This window comes from Bombina bombina, chromosome 5 (genome assembly GCF_027579735.1).
Source record: "Bombina bombina isolate aBomBom1 chromosome 5, aBomBom1.pri, whole genome shotgun sequence".
Classification (NCBI taxonomy): Eukaryota; Metazoa; Chordata; class Amphibia; order Anura; family Bombinatoridae; genus Bombina; species Bombina bombina.
In genome coordinates this window covers 704,426,035-704,450,333 of record NC_069503.1, presented here as the reverse complement: position 1 = coordinate 704,450,333, position 24,299 = coordinate 704,426,035, and the positions used below count along the sequence as shown (strand labels likewise).

General features: G+C 40.3%; 1 protein-coding gene across 1 annotated transcript in view; it reads left to right on the top strand.

Moving 5' to 3' along the window:
* BLOC1S5 (biogenesis of lysosomal organelles complex 1 subunit 5) overlaps positions 1-24,299 on the top strand; it is a 134,640-nt gene that overhangs the window by 63,549 nt on the left and 46,792 nt on the right. The window lies entirely within an intron of this gene.

Sequence of the window (24,299 nt, the reverse complement as noted above, 5' to 3'; positions counted from 1 at the left end):
CCCTTGACATTGTGAACTGTCTGATATGGTGTAAAAGAGAATAAAGAAATTGGGTAGGAGCCCTGTAAAACACTGAAATGTGCATCCAACTTAGCCTATAAGTAGAGAGATGTAAGCCTCTGGTAATGTTGTTCCATCCTTGCTTCAGTTTAACCTGGTAATCATGAAGCTGGCCATTCAGATTCACCTAGTCGCCTTTATATTGATTAACATGAGCACAGTACATAGATGAACATCACTTTGAGTAATATACTACACATATATGAATCGTTGTGTTTGATAAATTCTGTATATATTGCATTACATGGGGGTTTTCACTAACTCATATAAGATGTTGTTTACATCACAGGTGTTTACACCATATACTACTATGTGTTCACTGATCCTATTGTTTACCATGAGGATCACCATAACAACGGTTTTGGCGCAATTTTGCACTCACTGGGGGCAGGGTTTATGCTTTTTAAAAATGCCACTTGTTTGTTTGTCTGAGGAAGGGGAGTGTCCCCCCCCGAAGCGTCACGCTAATTAAAGTTTCGGAAGATTCAGAGTAGTCTCTTATGGAGGGTAGTACTCTTCGCTATGGGACTGGAGTTTTTAGTAGTCTTGTCAGCCTCTCTGCGAGAGCATTGACAAATGTTAGGGTCTGGAGATGCAGGGAGAGTCTTTCTGCGAAACCATCCAGACTCGTATTAACAACTCCTAAGTAATCAGTGTTGACGAGTTTCACTGCCTGCTTATATCACTCAAGTACATGTCAGGTGCGATGCTTCAAGTCTGTCAAACTTGAGAGGCTGTGTGTCTGTTCCACAGCGACGATTCCGGTAAGATCATTTAACTTTATATTATATGATAACGAAGAAGATGGGGTCACAGTGTGACTCCTTTATCTGTATGGAATCAAGGGATAATATCTCTGGAAGGTGATTATTAAACAGGGGGGATTTATACATGATTTGCTTTATTATGTTTTACGCTGCGACGTGCGCTTTTCTTCCTGCAGCAGGGGCGGTCCTGCATGGCACTCCATGTGACCGGGTGTGGCCTCATTAACTTCCTCTTTCCTGACTGTGCGGTTTACAGGAGAAGAAGCGGTTTCTCTGTGGGGCCTGGGTCATAGGAGGTGGTGAGTGCCCCAGTCATTGGGGGTGTAAAGGTGCTATTTACTTTTTCTTTAGTCCATTTCAAAAGCGCAAGCTATGGGGGACTGATGCTTTAGAGGGTACTCCCTCTTTACCCAGATCTAATACCTGTTTTTATTGTGAGGAGGCTACGGTATACCCGCCCGCTCAACTATGTTCCACATGCCTTGATAAAGAAGTTATGTCTAAAAAGACTAAGATGTTTATTACAACTGAGCCGTCCACCTCTAAGGGGTCGCCGTCCCGCGAAGTGCATTTCCTGCAATCATCTCCGATTACACATGCAGCTCCCCATTGCATGACTAATCCCTCTTACCGCCAGACTTTTCTGAACAGTTGCAAACGGCAATGTCTGTGGCCTTTAGTGCTTTACCTCGCCCTGCTAAGTGCAAGCGAAAAGGTTAAATACTGCTATCCTTCCCAGGGGTCATCTACCGACTTGATGGACTTATCTGATACGAGATTGTCCGCTGATGAAGACGCCTCTGATACTTCAGAGGAGGTTTTTTCTGTGTCGGAATCGGCTGCCTCTAAACCTCCGGCTGCAGAGGAACCTGACTTTAGATTTAGGATAGAGCACTTACGCTTTCTGTTAAAGGAAGTGTTGGCTACGTTAGAGGTTCCGGAACCTAAGTTACCTGAGGAACCTTCTATTCCTAAGCTTGATAAGGTTTATGAGGACAGGGTGGTGCCACAAACTTTCCCGGTTCCCGTTAAGATTGCAAATATTATTAAGAATGAATGGGAAAGATTCGGATCCTCTCTTTCCCCTTCTTTTTCCTTTAAAAAGTAGTTCCCGGTTCCTGACTTCCAATTAGAGTTGTGGGGATCTGTCTCTAAGGTGGATGGAGCTATCTCCACGCTTGCTAAGCGCACCACTATCCTGCTTGAGTATAGTTCATCGTTTAAGGAGCCCATGGATAAGAAGCACAAAAATCAAGAAAATCTCTTTGTGTGATCCCCATTAGAAGATATGCTGTCTCCAGAGTACAGAGCAAAAACTCAGAATCCGAAGACTGTCCTATCAGAGCAATCCTATGCAATTCCAGATCAATAAAGAACAAAACAGCTATTATTGCCGACCTAATTGAAACATGTGAATTAGCATGTATCACAGAATCATGGTTAGATGAAAATGCAGGGCTTATTCTAGAGGCAGCTATTCCAGACAATTACACAGTGTTCCACTGCCCGAGACAGGTTCGCAAGGGAGGCGGAGTTATCTGTGCAAAATCATCCTTAAATCACAGACCAATATCAGTCCACAAAATCCAATCTGTTGAATGCATAGCTGCCAGCCTCTCAATAGAGAGAGGATTTTGAATACTGCTAATATACAGATCTCCAGGAGATGAGAAGAGATTTCTTCAGGAACTCCCAGACCTTTTGGCTGGCTTAATCCTTGAACACCCCAGATGGCTTATATTAGGAGACTTCAACACTTGGATTGAAGACACCCTATCCCTGCTTGGGCAGGATCTCCTCAGCTTGATGAGTACACTCAGCTTCACACAAATTGTCACCACTCCAACCCACAGAAAAGGTCATAGACTTGATCTAGTGTTCCAGTCTGGACTAGAAGTGTCACCAGTAACTGTAAACCCAGTTACTTGGTCAGACCACTACTCCATTCACTTCCCTATTGTATCACAATCAACCAGTCACCAGCCTCAGTACCTGGTCAAACACCACTCATTAAAAGGGGTGACACCACTGATCCAGAGGATAAAGCCGCTCTTACCAAACATCTAAACAAATATCAATCCAAGATAACTCAGAAAAAATCTTAATTTTTATCACATGAAATTGCACTCTCCCACAATAGACCCAGGCAACTGTTTCGCACATTAGAAAGGCAATGTAAAGCATTTGCAAACTTCTTCATAGACAAGATTTCCTCAATCCGAACCGCTATCGCAGCATTCCAAACAGTTGCACACCAGAACCACTACAATGGAATGCCAGATTGCCCCAGTTTATGGTACACTTTTACAAATGTGTATATAAATGGAGTTAAAAACACCATACGAAAGTTGCACCCTACTACGTGTGATTTAGACCTTGCTCCAACTCAGCTCATATTTGGATGCATTGAAACACTCGCCCCAGCCCTCACAAAAATAGTGCAGTGTTCACTAAAAACAGGAGACTTCCAAGGTCCTCTAAAAGAAGCTGTGGTAAAACCACTCCTAAATAAACCTTTATTAGACTCAGACTGCATGACTAATTACAGACCAGTATCCAACCTCCCATTTCTGGGGAAAATAATTGAAAAAGTAGTGGCAACTCAACTGGATTCCCATCTATCACGCCTGAACATATTTGATCCTTTCAAGTCAGGCTTCAGATGCCGCCACAGCACTGAAACAGCGCTTGTCCGAGTGCTAAATGATCTCCTTATGGCAAGAGACTAAGGTGATTACTCCATCCTAATCCTCCTGGATCTCTCAGCTGCATTTGACACCATTGACCATAGGATTCTAATAGAGCGCTTGCAGCACATCTGTCGTCTAGGAGGCACAGTCCTTAACTGGTTTAAATCTTTCCTCGCTGGTAGATAACAGAGAGTAATATCAGGATCAAGCTTATCAGCACTGACAGAATTGACCTGAGAAGTTCCGCAAGAATCCATCCTGTCTCCCATGCTATTCGCAATTTACTTACTACCACTGAGGGACATCATTACCTGACATGGCCTAAGGTATCATTGTTACGCTGATGACACTCAACTCTTCTTCTCCTTTGCTCCAGATACTACAGACCCAGTATGCTGCATAAACAGTTGTTTAACCAGACCTTATAGAATGGATAAATGGTAGCTGTTTAAAAGGGGACCCCGGGCATCAAAAATATCCCATGATCACCCAACTGGCCTGGAGCTTGGAGGCTCTGAACTCGTTAGTTCAGCAAAGGTACGAAACCTCGGAGTGCTGATTGACGCTGGACTATCTTTTAAACAGCAGATTTCTCCGTAATAAAATCTGAATACTTTCATCTGAAAAATATAGCCAGGATACAACACTTAATCCCCCCGGATAATATGCTAACATTAATGCATGCATTTGTATCCTCTAGGCTAGATTACTGCAATGCACTTTACTTGGGCCTCCCAAAAAAAGAACTCCATCGCCTTCAGACGGTACAAAACGCAGCAGCCAGACTACTGACCAATCAAACTCGCTCCTGCCACATAACACCTGTTCTCCACTCCCTACATTGGCTTCCAATTAAATGGCGAACATATTTTAAAATTGGCCTGATGACCTTCAAAGCCTTAAACAACCAAGGCCCACAGTAACTGACGAACTCAGGCTCCAGAGCATTTGGCCACGCTGCCCCTACTTTCTGGAACTCTTTACCGTGCGCAATCAGAGAGGCACCGTCCTTACAGACTTTTTTTAAAAAAAGCTAAAGAACCATCTTTTCCATCAGGCATTCAGTCTGCTTATCTGACCTTATATTCCAAAACTACTAACTTTTATGTCTTTATGTTGGTATATTTGTAAAGTGCTTTAAGTCTCACGAGGAGAAAATCACTATATAAATTGCAAATTATTATTATATTATATAACTCTGTTGAGAAAGATGTTTCAGCACACAGGGTTTTTATTTCAGCCTGCAGCGGCGGTTGCTGTGGTGGCTGGATCTGCTACCTATTGGTGTGACTGGTGTGGAAACTCCCCTCGAAAAGATCCAGGAAAGAATTAAGGCAAACATGCAGATTATTCGTTTGAATGCCAAGACATCAGGCCTTTCTGTTCTAGCCCGTAGGGCTCTGTGGCTGGTCTGCTGACATGACTTCAAAATCTAGATTGCTTTCCCTTCCATTTAAGGGGAAGGTTCTTTTCGGTCCAGGACTGGACTCTATCATATCCACGGTCACTCAGGGCCAGGGTGCCTATTTACCTCAGGATAAAAAGAATAAACCTAAAGGACAGGGTGCTAATTTTCGTCCCTTTCGTTCGGTAAAAATCCCAACAATAGCAGCCCTCCACGGAGCCAGACCAGTCCAAGGGAACTTGGAAACCTTCTCAATCTTGGAATAAATCCAAGCAGAATAAGAAGCCCGCCAAGACAAAATTGTCATGAAGGGGCGGCCCCCGATCCGCCGCTGGATTGTGTTGGGGGCAGACTATCTCACTTTGTGGAGGCTTGGCTAGGAGACATGCAAGACCCTTGGGTTCTGGAGGTCATTGCTCAGGGCCTCAGGATAGGTTTCAAATCTCATACACCCAGGGGCAGATTCCTCTTATCAAACCTGTCTTCAAGACAAGAAAAACTAGATGCTTTTCTAGGGTGCACCTAGGGGTGATTGTGCAAGTACATCTAGCAGAAAGAGGTCTGGGATATTACTCAAACCTTTTTGTGGTCCCAAAGAAGGAGGGTACTTTTTGCCCAATTCTAGACCTAAAATGCTTAAACAAGTTTTTGTCAGTTCCATCGTTCAAGATGGAAACGATACGGTTGATCCTTCCCTTGGTTCAAGAGGGACAGTTCATGACTACGATAGACTTGAAGGATGCCTACCTTCATGTGCCAATTCACAAGGATCACTTCAAGTTCTTAAGATTCGCCTTTCTGGATCAACACTTCCAGTTTGTGGCTCTCCCCTTTGGTCTGGCTACTGCCCCAAGAGTCTTTACAAAGGTTCTAGGGGCTCTGCTCGTGGTGGCAAGATCCAGAGGTATTGCAGTAGCACCTTACTTGGACGACATCCTGGTCCAGGCTCCATCCTGCCGGCTGGCAGAAGACCATTCAAGACCTCTGTTGCTACTTCTTCAATCTCATGGATGGAAGATAAATTTAGGAAAGAGTTCTCTGATTCCCATTACCAGAGTGGAATTCCTGGGCACGATAATAGACTCCATATCCATGAAGATATTCCTTACAGTCCAGAGACGTTGCAAGATTACTTTCAATTGTCTTGCCCTCCAGATAATCTGTGGCCAGGTGTATGGAGGTAGTTGGCCTCATGGTGTCCAGCATAGATGTGAGTCCATTCGCCAGGTTCCATCTCAGACCTCTTCAGTTGTGCATGCTGAGGCAATGGAACGGCGATCACTCTGATCTATCCTAACAGATTTCTCTGGACAACCGCTCGAGAAAATCGCTCTCTTGGTGGCTGTGTCCAGATTGCCTGTCCCAGGGGACATCCTTCTGGGAGATTGTGACTACAGACACAAGTCTATCAGGATGGGTAGCTGTTTGGGGTGCTAGGAAAAGGCACAGGGTCGGTGGACTTGAGAGGAATCGCTTCTCCCAATCAACATTTTGGAACTTTGAGCTATCTTCAATGCTCTGATGGCTTGGCCTCGTCTGGGTTCATCCCAGTTTATCAGATTCCAATTAGACAATATTACCTTGGTGGCTTACATCAACCATCAGGGGGGATCCGAGATGCTCCCTAGCCATGAGGGAAGTATCTCAGATTATAGAATGGGTGGAAGCCCACAGCTGCTCGCTGTCAGCGATCCACATTTCAGGTGTGGACAACTGGGAAGTGGATTTTGTCAGTAGACAATCGTTTCACCCAGGGGAATGGTCTCTCCATCCCGAGGCGTTTGCAGAGATTTGCAACAGATGGGGGACGCCGGAGATAGATCTCATGGCGTCCAGACTCAATGCCAAGCTGCCCAGATACGGGTCGAGGTCCAGGGATCCTCAGGCAGAACTGATAGATGCCTTAGTAGTGCCCTGGGGCTTCAACCTAGTTTACATTTTTCCTCCGTTACCACTCCTACGTCGAGTAGTGGCCCGCATCAATCAGGAGCAAGCTTCGACTATTCTAATTGCTCCATTGTGGCCTTGAAGTATGTGGTTTCCAGACCTGGTGGAGATGTCGTCATCTCCTCCATGGAGGTTACCTTGTCGCAGGGATCTGCTGGAACAGGGTCCTTGTGTTCATCAAAATCTAGATTCTCTGAGGCTGACTGCGTGGAGATTGAACACCTAGTCCTAGCCAAGAGAGGCTTTTCTGAGAAAGTGATTGATATTCTCATTTAAGCTAGAAAGCCGGTCACCCATCGCATCTATCATAAGGTGTGGAGGACCTACTTTATTCTGGTGTGAAGGACATGGATTCCCATGGCATAAGATCAAGGTATCCAGGATTCTTTATTTTCTTCCGCACGGCTTAGAGAAGGGTCTTGCTGCAAGTTCCTTAAAGGGACAGATCTCGGCACTATCTGTGTTATTGCACAAGAGGCTCGCTAAGCTCCCTGATATTCAGGATTTTGTTCAGGCTCTGTCCAGAATCAGACCTGTGTTTAAACATTACGCTCCTCTTTTGAGTTTAAATTCGGTTCTTAAGGTTTTGCAGAGGGCTCCGTTCGAGCCCATGTATTCGGTTGACATTAAGTTACTGTCTTGGAATGTTCTTTTTCAACTGCTTACTGCTTCGGCACGCAGAGTCTCTGAGATGGCGGCCTTGCAATGTGAGCCTCCTTACCTAGTTTTTCCTGCTGATAAGGCTGTTCTTCGCACTGGGTTGGGATTCCTCCCTAAGGTGGTGTCTGATCGCAACATCAATTAGGAGATCAGGGTTCCTTCCTTGTGTCCTAATCCTTCTTCTTCAAAGGAACGATTTACTTCATAATTTGGATGTGGTTCGAGCTTTGAAATTCTATCTTCAAGCTACGAAGAAATTTAGACAGACTTCGGCTTTGTTTGTTGTCTATTCTGGGAAGCGCAGAGGGCAGAAGGCCTCTACCCTATCCTTTTGTTGAGGAGCATTATCCGTTTAGCATATGAAACAGTGGGACATAAGCCTCCTCATAGGATTACGGCTCATTCAACTAGAGCTGTGGCTTCTTCTTGGGCCTTCAAAAATGAGGCCTCTATGGAGCATATTTGTAGGGCGGCTACCTGGTCCTCCTTACATACTTTTTAAAAATTTTACAAATTTATCGTATTTGCTTCGGCTGAAGCAGCTTTTGGGAGAAAGGTTTTGCAGGCTGTGGTGCCCTCAGAATAGGTTCCGCCTCTCCTTTTTACCGTCCCGTTTTCATTCAGTGTCCTCTAGAGCTTGGGTATATGTTTCCCACAAGTAAGGATTGAAGCCGTGGTCTCTCCTCGTATTAAGATGGAAAACATAAATTATGCTTACCTGATAATTTCATTTCCATCTGTATGAGGATAGTCCATAGGCCCCCGTCCGTTTTCTCCGGTTGGCGGATCAAAATTTTTGTTTGTTCTTCTGGCACCCTGATATTTCTCCTACTGTTTATTGTTCCCTCGGCAGAATGACTGGGGGATGAGGGGAGTGGGGGAGGTATTTAAGCCTTTGGCTGGGGTGTCTTTGCCTCCTCCTGGTGGCCAGGTTCTGTATTCCCACAAGTAAGGAATGAAGCCGTGGACTCTCCTCATACAGATGGAAATGAAATTTTCAGGCAAGCATAATTTATGTTATTCAATATTTAAAATTGAATAAAAATGATTTTTCTTTTTTTCAAGTTTTTTTAATTGGAAAGGCTCCAAAGTATTTATACTTAAATGTATGTGTATACGTTTGTGTGTATATACACATATAAACATATATACACATGTATATGTATGTATATCTACATCATAGCCCTTTCCATTGACATACCTTGTCATATACCATATACCTTTTTAACCCTTATAACATTTTAATTTTATTATTTATTTTTGTTTGTTTATTTTTTTTAATTATTATTATTTATCATTTTTTTAAATGCACACAGACATACACTTCCTGTTAGCTTTAATGTCAAAAAGGCCAGCATTGAAAAAATATTATGAATATGTTACTGCTCTTTTTATAGGCATGATAGCAATTTTTTACAGTTCACTGTACTGGCCCTTTAAGAAAGCAAACAAATGGCAAAGTCATTTAACAGTGCTGTACTGTAAATGTAGGTGGCAAAAACTTCTGCAAATCTTTTGTTTTTGGCTTCCTGTGGAACAACATTCTCAATAGTGGTCACATGATCACTTGGAACAGGCGCTATTGAGAACAGGTGCTAATTGATGGCTACTTGTACATTGGGTGGAACTGGAATTTAACCGAAAGAGGACCAAAGGATGAAGATTTAAATAGGAATCTGCTAGTTAACATGACCTAATAGAGCAAAAAGAAACTACATATTGCTTGCATTTAACTGTTTTTAACTCCTGCATATGGGTTAAACACATAGTTAAAGTCAGCTCCAGAGCAGCAGTGCACACATTTTTGTGAGCCAATAACGAGACATATGTGTATAACTACCCATCACCAGCCAGCTCCAAGTAATGCATTGCTGCTACTAAGCTTACTTAGGTATGAAATTTCAACAAATAAATGTTTCAACTTGCTTTTATTAAAATTGCATGCTCTATCTCACCAATTCACATTTAAGTTGACTTTCATGCCCCTTTAAAAGAAAAAAAAAAGAATTATAATATAAAAATAAAACCTGATGTATTTTCTAATGTAGGCAAGAATATGGAATTTCTGGCTTGTTACATTGTGTAGATTAATTCCAGAATACATTTTAGATTCTTAATTGCTTCTGCACAGTCTTACATTCCTGAGATCAACCAAAATATACTGCACATGTTGTAAAAGGGGGGGGGAAAATGTCTGAAGTTTTTTTTTTTCTTCTTTGTGTCTTTCTTTATTGCAAAATAAGAAAAATGACACAAATTGGCAAAATATCACGGAGCTATTTAAAAATTGGTTCTATTGTGGTTTAAAATCTGGAACCTGGTACATTTTTCACACTTCAGAAGGAGCTGGGAAGTTCCTTCCTTCTCTGTCTGCACGTCTTTTTTTTGGATGTAGCTTTACATTGGAAAAGCCCTGTTTACACACCTGTGAATTTAGATTCCAGAAGAATGTATGTTGGATGTGTACAGTATATGAAGCTACTGTTACATGATACAGGCTGAAAGACTGTGGAATAAGAGGACAATTTCCAAGTTCCATGATGGTTCCACTGCATGGTTAGCTACAGTATTACAGTATTAGTACAGGGATGTAAATGCTATTTTATTCAACAACTAGTTAAAGCGTTAGTGAAACGCGCGTCAGCGGTCCGTCGGGAGCAGCTCTGTCTCTCCTGGTCGTTTTTTAATTTGCTTGCTCTTGTGGGTAATAGTGATGAATTATTAATCAAATATTATGTATCTCAGCGTCTAGTCCTTATTAGTAATAGAAGTAATATTAAATCAGCCCTCGGATTGTAAGGCCTTATTCTACCTTAAATAATTTATGGACTGAGGACTGTTGAACATTACAGACTATTTTTCCAGTAATTAATTGCGATTGTGCAATACACTGAGTTTAAGTGTTTTTAACTCATAGCCTTGCTACTGTATGTGTGTATGTTCCCAGTTGATAACAATAAAGTTTAAATGTATGAATGATAAGGAACACTTTTTAACATTTATATAATCTCTGGTTTAGCAGAGTTAACCTTCACTATATAAATTGTGGAACTGGTTATTTTCTTAAACTGGATTGTATCCTTAGTTACAATTAGTTTAACTAGTTGTTGAATGTCTCTTTAAGCCAGCTAACCACAACAGGTATTTCTTTCAATAATTTAAGCACTAAGATCTTATCATATATATACAATATAAGAGATACCTGTTATTCTATTTAAACTCTGCTACCCCCCAACCCATTTAATTCTAAAATGCTATTTTATATATTTTTATTATTATACACAGTTTAAATTGTGATTAAATATTTCATTATTTTTTAAACACATTCGCCTAGATTTAGAGTTTTGTGTTAGCCGTCCAAACCAGCGTTAGGGGGTCCTAACGCTGGTTTTGGCCGCCCGCTGGTATTTAGAGTCAGTCAGGAAAGGGTCTAACGCTCACTTTACAGCCGCGACTTTTCCATACCGCAGATCCCCTTACGTTAATTGCGTATCCTATCTTTTTAATGGGATCTTTCTAACGCTGGTATTTAGAGTCTTGGCTGAAGTGAGCAGTAGACCCTCTACCGACAAGACTCCAGCCGCAGAAAAAAGTCAGGAGTTAAGAGCTTTATGGGCTAACGCCGGTTTATAAAGCTCTTAACTACTGTGCTCTAAAGTACACTTATACCCATAAACTACCTATGTACCCCTAAACCGAGGTCCCCCCACATCGCTGCCACTCTAATAACATTTTTTAACCCCTAATCTGCCGAACGCACACCGCGGCAACCTACATTATCCCTATGAACCCCTAATCTGCTGCCCCTAACGTCGCCGACCCCTATATTATATTTATTAACCCCTAATCTGTCCCCCCAACGTCGCCGCCTCCTAACTTCAAGTATTAACCCCTAATCTGCCGACCCGACCTCGCCGCTACTATAATAAATGTATTAACCCCTAAAGCTAAGTCTAACCCTAACACCCCCCTAAGTTAAATATAATTTTGATCTAACGAAATAAATTAACTCATTAAATAAATTAATCCTATTTAAAGCTAAATACTTACCTGTAAAATAAACCCTAATATAGCTACAATATAACGAATAATTATATTGTAGCTATTTTAGGATTTATATTTATTTTACAGGCAACTTTGTATTTATTTTAACTAGGTACAATAGCTATTAAATAGTTATTAACTATTTAATAGCTACCTAGTTAAAATAATTTTCAAAATTACCTGTAAAATAAATCCTAACCTAAGTTACAATTAAACCTAACACTACACTATCAATAAATTAATTAACTAAACTATCTACAATTATCTACAATTAAATCAACTAAACTAAATTACAAAAACAAACACTAAATTACAAAAAATAAAAAAAGATTACAAGAATTTTAAACTAATTACACCTACTCTAAGCCCCCTAAAAAAATAACAAAGCCCCCCAAAATAAAAAAATGCCCTACCCTATTCTAAAATAAAAAGTTAACAGCTCTTTTACCTTACCAGCCCTTAAAAGGGCCTTTTGCGGGGCATGCCCCAAAGAAAACAGCTCTTTTGCATTTAAATAAACATACAATACCCTCCCCCCCAACCTTACAACCCACCACCCACATACCCCTAATCTAACCCACCCAAAGCCCCCTTATAAAACCTAACACTAAGCCCCTAAAGATCTCCCTACCTTATCTTCACCACGCCGGGTATCACCGATCCTTCCAGAAGAGGATCCGAAGTCTTCATCCTATCCGGCAAGAAGAGGTCCAGAAGAGGGTCCGAAGTCTTCATCCTATCCGGCAAGAAGAGAACATCCGGACCGGTAGACATCTTCATCCAGGCGGCACCTTCTATCTTCTTCCATCCGTCGCGGAGCGGGACCATCTTGAAGCAGCTGACGCGGATCCATCCTTTTCTTCCGGCGACTCCCGACGAATGAAGGTTCCTTTAAGTGACGTCATCCAAGATGGCGTCCCTCGAATTCCGATTGGCTGCTAGGATTCTATCAACCAATCGGAATTAAGGTAGGGAAAATCGGATTGGCTGATTGAATCAGCCAATCAGATTCAAGTTCAATCGGATTGGCTGATCCAATCAGCCAATCAGATTGAGCTCGCATTCTATTGGCCTTTTCCGATCAGCCAATAGAATGCGAGCTCAATCTGATTGGCTGATTGGTGGCATGGTGAAGATAAGGTAGGGAGATCTTCAGGGGCTTAGTGTTATGTTTTTTAAGGGGGGTTTGGGTGGGTTAGATTAGGGGTATATGGGTGATGGGTTGTAATGTTGGGGGGGTATTGTATGTTTATTTAAATGCAAAAGAGCTGTTTTCTTTGGGGCATGCCCCGCAAAAGGCCCTTTTTAAGGGCTGGTAAGGTAAAATAGCTGTTAACTTTTTTATTTTAGAATAAGGTAGGGTATTTTTTTATTTTGGGGGGCTTTATTTTTTTAGGGGGCTTAGAGTAGGTGTAATTAGTTTAAAAGTCTTGTAATCTTTTTTTATTTTTTGTAATTTAGTGTTTGTTTTTTTTGTAATTTAGTTTAGTTGATTTAATTGTTGATAATTGTAGATAGTTTAGTTAATTAATTTATTGATAGTGTAGTGTTAGGTTTAATTGTAACTTAGGTTAGGATTTATTTTACAGGTAATTTTGTAATTATTTTAACTAGGTAGCTATTAAATAGACTTAGCTTTATGGGTTAATACATTTATTATAGTATTTATACTATATTATTTATTATAGTAGCGGCGAGGTCCGGTCGGCAGATTAGGGGTTAATACTTGAAGTTAGGTGTCGGCGATGTTAGGGAGGGCAGATTAGGGGTTAATACTATTTTTTATAGGGTTTGCGAGGCGGGAGTGAGGCGGTTTAGGGGTTAATACATTTATTATAGTGGCGGCGAGGTCCGGTCGGCAGATTAGGGGTTAAGAAGTTTAGGTAAGGTAGCAGCGACATTGGGGAGGGCAGATTAGGGGGTAATAAATATAATATAGGGGTCGGCAATGTTAGGGGCAGCAGATTAGGGGTACATAGCTATAATGTAGGTTGCGGCGGTGTACAGAGTGGCAGATTAGGGGTTAATAATAAAATGCAGGGGTCAGCGATAGCGGGGGCGGCAGATTAGGGGTTAATAAGTGTAAGGTTAGGGGTGTTTAGACTCGAGGTACATGTTAGGGTGTTAGGTGCAGACTTAGGAAGTGTTTCCCCATAGCAAACAATGGGGCTGCGTTAGGAGCTGAACGCTGCTTTTTTGCAGGTGTTAGGTTTTTTTTCAGCTCAAACTGCCCCATTGTTTCCTATGGGGATATCGTGCACGAGCACGTTTTTGAAGCTGGCCGCGTCCATAAGCAACGCTGGTATTGAGAGTTGAAGTGGCGGTAAATATGCCTGTACGCTCCCTTTTTGGAGCCTAACGCAGCCCTTCAGAGAACTCTAAATACCAGCGTTGTTTAAAAGGTGCGGGGGAAAAAAAACATGCATAGCTAACGCACCCCTTCTAATGCAAAACTCTAAATCTAGGTAATTGATTTGCTTATCTCTGTATAAAAGACAAGCCGATTATAAATAGCTTATGAGTACGTTGGCAAGCTATCGAAAAAAAAAAAACTCAAATGAAGTGGTGTGTTCATTTTTTTCCTCTTTGCTCTTGCTATATGGCCTGTAGTGATGGTAAACAAATACCTACATCCTCATATCTCTCAAATGGAGTTCCTAATAGAATTGGCAAACATACGGCCAGATTACGAGTTTTGCGTTATGAGTGGCTCGGTAATAACTTGCTAGTTATTTCCACTGCTCACCTTTAATAGCGCTGCTATTACAGGTTTGCAAAAACCAGCGTTTGCGGGTGATATGGCTGCGTTGAGCTCCATACTGCACACAACTACCAGTGCTGCTTTGAGCTGCTTTTACGTGCTCGTGCACAATTTCCCCAAAGACATCAATGGGGAGAGCCGGCTAAAAAAATGTATAACACCTGCAATAATGGAGCGTAAAGCTCCGTAACGCAACCCTATTGATTCATATGGGGAAAGAAAATTTATGTTTAAACCTAATACCCTAACATAAACCCCGAGTCTTAAAACCTAATCTGCCGCCCCTGACATCGCCGCCACCTACCTACACTTATTAACCCCTAATCTGCCGCCCCAATGTCGCCGCCACCTACCTACACTTATTAACCCATAATCTGCCTCCACCTACCTACACTTATTAACCCCTAATATGCTGCCCCCAATGTCGCCACCACCTACATAAATTTTTTAACCCCTAATCTGCCGCCCCAACGTCGCCACTGCCACTATCAAAGTTATTAACCCCTAAACCTCTGGCCTCCCACATAACTAACACTAAATAAATATATTAACCCCTAAACCTAAGTCTAACCCTAACACCCCTAATTTTAATATAATTAAAATAAATCTAAATAAAAATTACTATTATTACATAAATAATTCATATTTAAAGTGAAAGTAAACCCTACCGTTGTATAAACGCTAGGATTTACTATTGGAACAAATAAAGGGCACTTTCATTCATGAAGTATAAGATACTTCATGTAGAAAGCTCCTTTATTTGATTCAATCGATCGCCGTTTTTAGCTCCTACAGCAGAGCACGGCTAAAAAAAATTTTGGCCAAGAGGTGACGTTTTCACCACTTAGCCAATAGCAGTGTGGTAAATCCGGCTCCCATGGGCGCCAAGCCGGATTTACCGCACTGCTATTGGCTAAGAGGTGAAAACGTCACCTCTTAGCCAAAATTTTTTTTAGCCGTGGGCTGCTGAAGCAGCTAAAAACGGCGATTGATTGAATCAAATAAAGGAGCTTTCTACATGAAGTATCTTATACTTCATGAATGAAAGTGCCCTTGATTTGTTTCAATAGTAAATCCTAGCGTTTGTACAATGCTAGGGTTTACTTTCACTTTAAGACTGAATACTTACCTGTAAAATAAACCCTAAGCTAGCTACAATATAACTGATAGTTACATTGTATCTATCTCAGGTTTTATTTTTATTTTACAGGTTAATTGGTATTTATTTTAACTAGGTAGACTAGTTAGTAAATAGTTATTAACTATTTACTATCTAGTTAAAATAAATACAAACTTACCTGTAAAATAAAACCTTACCTGTTTTACACTAAAATTAAATTTAAATTACAAAAAAACATTTTTCTAAATTACAAAAAATAATAAACACTAAATTACACAAAATAAAAAAGAAATTATCAAATATTTTAAACTAATTACACGTAATCTAATAGCCCTATCAAAATAAAAAAGCCCCCCAAAATAAAAAAAACCCTAGCCTACACAAAACCCTTAAAAGGGCCTTTTGCGGGGCATTGCCCCAAAGAAATCACCTCTTTTACCTGTAAAAAAAAAAAAATACAAACAACCCCCCAACAGTAAAACCCACCACCCACACAACCAACCCCCCTAAATAAAAACCTACCTAAAAACTAAGCTCCCCATTGCCCTGAAAAGGGCATTTGGATGGGCATTGTCCTTAAAAGGGCATTTAGCTGTTTTACATTGCCCAAAGTCCCTAATCTAAAAATAAAACCCACCCAATAAACTCTTTAAAAAAACCACTAACCCCCGAAGATCCACTTACAGTTTTTGAAGACCGGACATCCATCCTCATCCAGCCGGGAGAAGTCTTCATCCAAGCGGCAAGAAGACTTCATGCAGACGGCATCTTCTATCTTCATCCTTCCGACACGGAGCAGCTCCATCTTCAAGACATCCAGCGCAGAGCATCCTCTTCTTTCGCTGGCTATTGAAGAATGAAGTTTCCTTTAAATGACGTCATCCAAGATGGTGTCCCTTGAATTCCGATTGGCTGATAGAATTCTATCAGCCAATCGGAAATTAAAGGGTAAAAAATCCTATCAGCTGAAGCAATCAGCCAATAGGATTGAGCTTCAATCCTATTGGCTGATCCAATCAGCCAATAGGATTGAGCTCGCATTCTATTGGCTGATTGGAACAGAATTCTATCAGCCAATCAGCGATTACCGGAGCGGCAGATTAGGGGTTAATAATTTTATTTTAGTGTTTGCGATGCGGGAGGGCCTCGGTTTAGGGGTTAATAGGTAGTTTATGGGTGTTAGTGTACTTTGTAACACTTTAGTTATGAGTTTTATGGTACAGCTTTGTAGCATAAAACCCATAACTACTGACTTTCAGGTGGCGGTACAGATCTTGTAGTTATAGGCTGTACCGCTATCTTTTTGGCCAGACAGGCAAACTCGTAATACCGGCGCTGTGGAAGTCCCATTAAAAAAGGACTTTTTAAAAAGGGCGGTAGTTACGTTGCGTGATGGCCAAAAAAGTGTGCGGTACAGATGTACCTACAAGACTCGTAATAGCAGCGGTAGTGAAAAAGCAGCGTTATGAAATGTTTTCACTCTTAATCTAGCTGATAGAGTTTTTTGTTTTTTTTAAAAAGTTTTATTGAATGAGTATAGTACATAAATCCAAAAAAGAAACATCCATAAGAAATACAGACACTGCATGCAAAATAATACTTCCAGGTTATAACATATTGTAATCAAAAATAACAGTATTTTGTCAGTGTCTCCTTCTTACTCTTTTAACTCATTGTATATATGCAGGCTCATAGCGTTATACAGTGCGTTTACATTTAGGCTTGCAAATTTTTGCGAATGTTCGGGTATTACTTCATACCCCAGAAAGAAAAGACAGCGAAAAGAGAGAATAGAGGGGTTATGGGTTGAGAAGGAGAAGGGAAGGGGGAGGGAACGAGAGGAAAAGAAAAAAAAAAAAAAAAGGGGGGGGGGGAGGGGAAGAGGACGTATCTCAAATTATAGGCTACTTACATCCAACCTCCAGTGTTTTTATAGTATGGGGACTTTCAGATCTCCTCTAGGGTACATCGGGTAGGTGCGTCCCCAGGAGGAACAGCTACGTTTTGACCAGATCAAATTTTATCCAGGAGGGCTAGTAGATTCCCCTGCCCTCCCAGATCAGAACCATATGTTCATGTGTCTCCAATTTCCCAGTTTTGAGGTAATGGTACCGTTCCAAACCAAGCAGATTACGAACTCCATGCTTCCATTCACTAAGGCTCGGAGCATGTACAGATTTCCAATGTTTTGGGACCAGGCCCTTGGCACAATTTAGCATCAGTAGGAAAAGTCTATGTTTGGCCTCCACCACAATCTTGGGGAGGTCGTGATATAGCAGGTATCTCGGGTTTGGTGGCAGGATGATGTCAAGAAGCCGACTACATTCCTGAAACACCCCTTCCCAGAAGACACTCAGTCGTGGACAAGTCCACCATATGTGCATAATTGTCCCTTCCTCTCCGCAGCCTCTCCAGCAGTCCCCGCACGCATGCGGGTAGATCCTGCGGAGCCTCTGTGGGGTCAAGTACCACCGGCTTAGGAACTTAAAATGCATTTCCTGCAGCCTCATAGAGACCGAGGTTTTTTTGGCTTTGTTAAATATCCCTAGCCAATCCTCTGCGGTGATGTCAGAGTCAAAATCTGGCCACCAGGCATCTGCATAAGAAGGCAATGTCTCCTTGCTGCTCACTAGAAGTAGCTTGTATAGCCGTGATATCAAGTGACCAGGTGGCTGTGCCATAGTGCACATGGATTCAAAGAGAGTTTTCCCTCTTGTGAAGGATGTGGTGTCTCTGTGGCCGTTTATGTAATGGTGGAGCTGTGCAGTCCTAAACCACGAGGAGAATAGCCAGTGGTTCCACTTAGCTGATAGAGTTTTAATTGTAAAAATCATAATATAGGAACACATTGACACAAGTTTGATTGTTATGACTATCAGATATTTCCTGGTTCATTTCAGGAGTTCCTTGCTCTGTTTATTTTTTTTCCTCTGATTGATTTAATGAGGTTATCCAGTCAGGATTGTGGATGTTTTTTTTTAAGTTTTACTGCGCCCATTCTTCTGATTGGTTAATGTGATGGCAATTGAGATATTTTGTATTATATTTATTTGTCTAGTTTACTGTTACTTTAAAGTAAAAATTAAAAAAAAACGGGTAATACCTGGCATATAGAGGTGTTAATGTGAAGTTTATACTTTCATTGAGTGAGTGTTTAGTTTAATGTGACCGCAACAGAAATACAGCTGAAACCTGAAAAATTATTTTATGACTGGAACTATTCCCAGATATGAACGTTAACTATAACATTTCTGCGACTCCAAAGAAGGTCTCTCTCTCAAAAAAAAAAAATGCATATACTTGCTTCATTGCTTTACATAGGCTTAGATTTGTGTATAATTGGGAAGTGCAGAAATTGATTGATTTTTCTTAGGAGGCTTGTGTTGGCACTTTAGGAGGATCCAAAGGGTGCAAGCATAAACTCTGAAGTCTTTTTTTATTTGATGGTCTTTGTCATTGTGGGTTCCTCTGTTCATACATAGTTGGACCTAAATGTATCTACCTGAGGTAACATAAGATTTTTCTTTTTCCTTTTATTATGAGGCATTTTAGTTGAAGTCTGTGTGTCTCATTAAATCCCATGAGACCTTTAATATGCATAAAAAGTTACACATTTCTTAAGTTTCTATATTGTAGTACAGTTTAGAGTTAAAGAGCACTATGTCTTAATTGCCTTTAATATATCACATGTTGAGGCTGAGATGTACAAAAATATATTTATAATGGCATATACAGTACTATACACAAGTTTTAGACAGGTGTAAAAAAATGCTGTAATGTAAGAATGATTTAAAAAATAGATTTTTTTTTTTAATCAATTAACAAAATACAAAGTGAGTGAACAGAAGAAAAATCTGAATCAAATTAATATTTTGTGTAACCACCCTTTGCCTTAAAAACAGCATCAATTCTTATATGGAAAAGTTGCACAAAGTCGGGGATTTTGTAGGCATATAAAGTCAAGTGCATGAATAAAAAATTATACAAAACAGGTGCTAATGATGATAAATTTCATATGCTGCAGTTATAATGCATCAACAAGTTCTCTCCCAGGCATAAGCCTGTCGGGTTTCCAGATGTGCTGTCCAAGCTTTTCTGAAGAAGCACAAAAAAATTGACAACGTTGAGGACAGTAGATGCAGTGGTCAGTCAAGTAAACTTAGGGCAGCAGATGAAGGACACATAATGCTTACTTCACTTCACAATCAGAAGATGTCCAGTAGTTCTATCAGCTCAGAACTGTGAGAAACCAGTAGGACCCTGGTACACCCATCTCACCCATCTACTGTCCGGAGAAGTCTTCATTGAAGTCTTATGGCCAAAAAGCCATACATCTGACATGGAAACAAGGCCAAGCAACTAAACTACGCATGAAAACACAGGAACTGGGGTGTAGAAATATGGCAGCATCTGTCCTAGGTTGACAAGTTAAAATTTTAAATATTTGACTGTGGCAAAAGGCAGTTTGTTCACCAATTGCTGGAGAGCTATACAAGAATAAGTGTCTGTAGGCAACAGTGAAGCATGGTGGAGGTTCCTTGCCAGTTTGGGGCTACAAGTCTGCAGTTTGGTCAGAATTAATGGTCTCCTCAATGCTGAGAAGTACTGGCAGATACTCATCCCTCATGCAATACCATCAGGGAGGCATCTGATTTGCCCAAATGTATTCTGCAGCAGGACAATGACCCCAAACATACATGTATATTTATTTAACAAAGTTTTAAATGTTATCCATTTATCCTCTGTATTTATATTAGGGAATACTTTGTCCCAATTTATGTTATTTAATGATTTTTAAATTGTTGAATTTTGCTTTCTTAAAATTAAAAATCTTGGTTAAACCTTTAAGACACTTCTTATGAAAATAGATTTCAAATGTGACCATGTTATGATCACTGTTACCCAAATGTTCTTTGACTTCTATGTTTGATATTATATTTGTATTATTTGATAGCACTAAATCCAATATAGTGTTACTCCTAGTTGGCTCCTCTATTAATTGTGACAAGACGTTATCCCTGAGAATATTTAAAAATCTATCCCCCTTAGCTGAATTACTAGTTTTATTGGCCCAGTTTATATCAGGGTAGTTAAAATCTCCCATAATCACAACACTGTTATTAGCAGCCTTACCTATTTGTATTAGTAGTTGAGTTTCATCCAGGTCACTAATGTTGGGGGGCTTGTAGCATGTGTTCCTAGTAATATTTTTTTAGGATTTTTCCCCCCACTCTTTTATTTCCACCCACAAGGTCTCTACATTGACGCCTGTATCAGAAATATCTTCCCTTATTGTAGGTTTAAGGTTAGGTTTAATATACATGCAGATTCCTCCACCCCTTTTATTATTTCTGTCCCTCCTAAATAAAGTATACCCCTCTAAGTTAACTGCCCAGTCATGTGAATCATCCCACCAAGTTTCAGTTATACTGATAACATCATAGTCCTCTTCTGCAACTAAGAGCTCCAGCTCCCCCATTTTACCCATCATGCTTCTTGCATTTGTTGCCATACATTTAATTTTCATGTGCTTTCTGCTGATACTTGTTGTGCTTTCCTCCGTACTTTCTAATGTGACATTTCTTAAGTAATCTCTTCCTTGAGATATCAAAGGAGTGACAGATTCTATTGTGTTCTAACTGACCCTACCCCCCTTTGCCTAGTTTAAAAGATTCTCTAAACTTGCTACCATCCTTTCCCCAAACACACCTGCACCCATGTCATTCAGATGCAATCCATTCTTACTGTACAAATTGTACCCAAGTGAAAAGTGCTCTAAAAAGTCAAACCCCTCATTTTTACTCCATGTTTTTAACCATGAATTAACAGACCTTAGCTCCTTCTGCCTTACTGAATTAGCACACTGCACTGGTAATATCTCCGAAAATATTACTTTGGAGGTCCTTGCTTTAAGCTTGCTACCTAACTCCCTGAAGTCATTTTTTAGGACTCTGCATCTCCCGCTGATTCCTTCATTAAGTACCAATATGTACCATGACTGCAGGATCAGACCCACATCCCTCTTACAATCTATCAATACGCTCCACAATATGCCTAACATGAGCCCCTGGAAGACAGCAAATTGTTCTATTTAAAGGGTCTGGATGACAAATTACCTATCAACCTTCCTAATAATAGAGTCTCCTACCACCAACATTTGCCTCAGGCCCTGACTTGTATGCCCATCTTCCATGACTGAAGAACTGTTAACTATAGTATGCCCCTCTACCATGTCTGAGGGACTGCCCACCATAGTATGTTCAACCTGCAACACATGATAGTTATAAGTAAAAGGTAATAATGATAGGATATCCACAATATCAATAAAAAAGTGCCAGCACTATAAAATGGATATTAAATACATAAAACATTTGATTCGTAAGGGGATGTATTAAAAAACCCAAATAGCAAAGAAATAGCAGCTTAAAGCATAAACATAAAATAAGTTGGAAAGTCTCAAGAAGGCTGATTTTTTTGCCCCAGTGTCTTTAAAATCGTTAGTAACAATGTGAGCTGAGAAAAGATCACTATTATTTGTGCAGCTGATAGATGGTTGAAAGATCGCTGTTTATTTACAGCTTTGAAAGTACCTTCTGATACATTGTGTCAAACTGTGTCCGTGGTAATTGTTCCTCTGTTATCCTCTATGTGAAGCTAGTAGCCTCTATGTTGATGATGCCAGGAGCTGGGCCGCCATGCGGTTCCAATCAGACTCGTCTGTCAGCTTTATGAGCGAATCCAAATGATCCAGATATGCAGCTTGTGCCTTGGAGTCATTTAGCTGTGTGTAGTACTTAGAAGCTCCCAGGCTAGCACTGTTGAAAGTGTGAAGCCCGCTGCTGTATCCTTCCAGAAGTCGGGAACCTCCTTACTGGGACAATAGCTCCAAAGGTACAGTCCCGTTCCTCCTGTAGCTGAAAAGGCAACTCAATTGTGGCTAGATTCTCTCACTGTCTCCAACAGAATCCATCTTTACTTCTGTATAGTGACGTGGCAGGCAATTCCCTCACACTTCAGCCAATAGTTCCTGGCTCGGGGGGTGTATCCAAAGTAGAGGATCTGATTGGAGTCCCAGTACTCCGTGGCAAATATGAAAAAAAGCGGGAATGTGATCCAGAAAACGATAGAGTCCCACAACAGAGATAGATAAAAGAAAAAAGTGAATCTTTATTCAATAGCTTAAAAATAGCAACAATGACCAAACAAACCAAATTCAGTAAGTGCTAGACTCCGTCGTAGCCAAACATCCAACTCAATGAAAAATAGAAACGTCTGACCCGTTTCAGTCTGTATGACCGTAATCAGAGACATAACCCCAAACATACAGTAACAGATCTGGCTATTTTTCCCCCTCTGTTGAAGCTGCTGCATTTCATGATCCTATGGATAGAAGAGGATAATTTCAAGAGACCTTACAATAATTGGCCTTGCTAGACGCAACTGCAAAATATGTATCTCTTGCTTTATTTTGTTATTTTAATCTGAAGTTCCTGCAACTTTGTATATGCTTAATACTAAATGCATGGTGGTAGTGAATATTGTTTAAAGTGCATTATGACATTGTATCTGTTTTCCACTGTATATTTTTGTAGCTTGCCTTTCAAGGCTAATATGCTGTTTGGACAGTGCCTTGATCCTATGGATGCCAGGTACTCACAAGGGAAAAGTTTGTTGCTTCTTCAGAATTAAAATTTTCTGTCTCATTCCTTGAGATAATCTGTATCCAGAGACCCATTTCATTTGCAAAATTGGGGATCCCAACGAGAGTAAGAGTTTTTTTTTTCTTTTCTATTTTTACAAAAAGAAGTGGTTATATGTGCTTGGATGATATGAGTCCCCTAAATTAGGTAATCCATCCATAGCATTTTAATAAATTTAGCATTTTACAAATTATTGGGTGGGGGGGATAATCTTACCTGATGCATGCAAATGGAATTCTCTGTCTGGAAATGTATCCTGCTGTCACAAGACGGCTACTACTTGTAACATCTACGTATATGCATTTGTGGTCACCTGATGCCTGTCACATGATACAGGAGGAGTGGAAAAAGACAACTGAAATTTGGTAGAAATAAATCTACTCATTTGACGTTCAGACTAAGTGCTATTGCATTGTCTTTTTATCATGCATTTGTTGATTATGCACATCTACTGTATTTACTGGTCCTTTAATCTTCCTTCCCCTTGTGTGTTTTTGTTTTGTGTTTTCTCACTGAGTTAGCGTGTGGAAGGAAGGGGGGAGGAGTCTTACACCCACATTAAAGCTGGGGTTTCAGGTTTAGATGTTTATCCAGTCCCTATTAAAAGCAGCACATTTTATTGAGTTCTACTTATGGAACTGACTCAAAGTATGAAAATAATGCTATCTATCATTAATTGTTCTCTGATTTCACACACTGACACATAAAGTGCCACTTTAAAGGAAGACTAACAGCCAAAACAGCTGTTTTTTTCCGTGCCAATGGAATATTCTGAAGCTTGCAAAAATTATAAGCTATTTTCTTAAAAATTTGCTTCATTCATGAAATAGTTGTTTTCTAGAGGATAACGACACGTCCTGGGAATATTCATCTAAATACATTTAGAAAATGGTGGTTTAACATGTGACAGATTTAAAAAAAAAAAAGTGTTCCTTTATTTTATTCCTGTTTTCAGTTTGTAAAATAACCATTTTGTATTATACCAATGTGGCCTCCATATAGTTAGCACTCTAAGGCACTTCCTGGACATAATGTGTTAATGTGTTTTACTACAGGAATGGTTGCTAGCCACCCACATTGATGGGAACAAGATTTTTTCCTGTGAAGACAGAACAGCTGATTAATCAATTCAAATCTATTTTTTT